The sequence below is a fragment of the Parus major genome, chromosome 13, assembly GCF_001522545.3.
Source record: "Parus major isolate Abel chromosome 13, Parus_major1.1, whole genome shotgun sequence".
Taxonomy (NCBI): domain Eukaryota; kingdom Metazoa; phylum Chordata; class Aves; order Passeriformes; family Paridae; genus Parus; species Parus major.
Genome location: NC_031782.1, coordinates 14667945 through 14669795, shown reverse-complemented (window position 1 = coordinate 14669795; position 1851 = coordinate 14667945).

Sequence of the window (1851 nt, the reverse complement as noted above, 5' to 3'; positions counted from 1 at the left end):
CTGACATCCTGCTCAGCCTGCCGGGATGGAGGGGGAGGGAGACACACACTGAGCACCACCAGGAGCTGCAGGAGACCCCAGGGAGCTGGGCAGCCCCTGGCAGATCCCTCCAAGCTGGCCTGGGCTGTCCCCCACCATGGCACTCACCTCCTCCATGGGCAGTGTGGCAGCAGCCGCCGTGAGCTGCTGTTTGCTGGGGCAGGGATGGGGTTACCTGAGGGATCCGGTTCTCCTGCATTATTGATGGATGTGGACAGAGCCAGAGCCAGCCTGGAGCTATGTCTCCCTGAGAATCAGACCTTTCAATATTGTTTTCATAATTTCTAGCCACTTTTCAAGGAAAGTAACTATAAACACAGGTGTTTATACATTCCATTGAAGATTTGCCTTTTGATGGATGTCTCTCACAGCCAGTGTGGTTGGGAAGGTGGTAACCTGACTATCCAATCCCTGGTTGTGGTCAGAAACGTATAAATACTGAAAAAACAAATAAACTTCCTTCTTCTTTCACCACACCTCGAGCTGTGTCCGTGTGAATCACTTTGAGAGTGACAGAGGCACCCTGGCCCAGGGGCTGAGCCCCGCTGCCCGAGGAATCAGCGGCACCACGGAGGTGCTCAGAACCACTCACACCACCAGGGATCTCCCAGCTCCAGGGGGAACATCTCTGTCATGGCTGGGAGCTGAGGGACCTTGCACTGCCACACAGGTTGTCACAAGAAGTGACCACAAACCACAGAATCACCGGAGATCAGTCACAGCAAGAGAGCACAGGAGGAAATGCCAGTGCTGGGGATCCTCACTGGCTGTGGAAATGCAGATGGAGGGGGCCAGGAGAGAGGGCCCAGGACAGCCCTGCCCTGCTTTGGGCAGCACCAGGAGGAGCAGATACACTCGTGTCCCTCTGACTGTTCCTTGTACAGAACCAGACCAATGTGCCCCCAGAACTCCCTCAGCTGTGCCTCAGGTGTGGGGCTGATGCCAGCTGGACACAGAGGGAGCACTGAGGGCTGCATCAGGAGCAGGGCAGGACACGTGGCAGGGACAACAGGAACATGTGGGGGCTTGGGGAGGTGGAGGTGGCCAGAAGGAAAAGCCCTTGGGAGGGTGGAGGCCTGGGACAGAGCAGGGCACAGGGCTTTGGGGGGCTCCCCAGAATTTGGCTGGGCAAATAATAAAAAATAAAAATATAAAAATAATAATTAATTAATTAAATAAATAAATATTATGCTAATGACATTAATAATACTAATAATATTAATAATGTTATTATAAATAGGATAGAAATAATATAATGTAATTATAGATTATATGTTATATAGTGTTTAGTATATACTATATATGTATACTATATACTATCTATTATAAAATAATATTATTATATTAATTTAATTATCTATTAATTGAAATTATGGAATAAATATATTAATAATAATAAATAAATAAAGTGGGATAATGCTGGGGGAAGGCTCTGCTCCACAGGGAAGCCAGACTGGGAACTCCAAGAGCCCCTGAGCAGCACTTGGGGTGCTGTGAGGGAGCCCCTGTGGGACAGCACTGGTGGCAATGGTCACACACCCCCTCATGTGCTGTGGCAGGGCCTGGCCCCGTGTGGGTGCTCCCCAGGGATAGCAAAGCCTCAGATTCAGGAGGCAAGGATTTCTCCTTCCTCATCCCTCAGCCAGCAGCTGCTGATTGCAACACATACCCAGGGTTCCCAAGGCACAGGGGCACCCTGGTGTGCACCAGCACCCTGAGCCAGCACAGCCCAGGGCCCCACCCTGCCCTGGGGCTGCTCAGGACAGGGACACAGCCCCACAGCCCCTCCAGGACAGGGACACAGCCCCACAG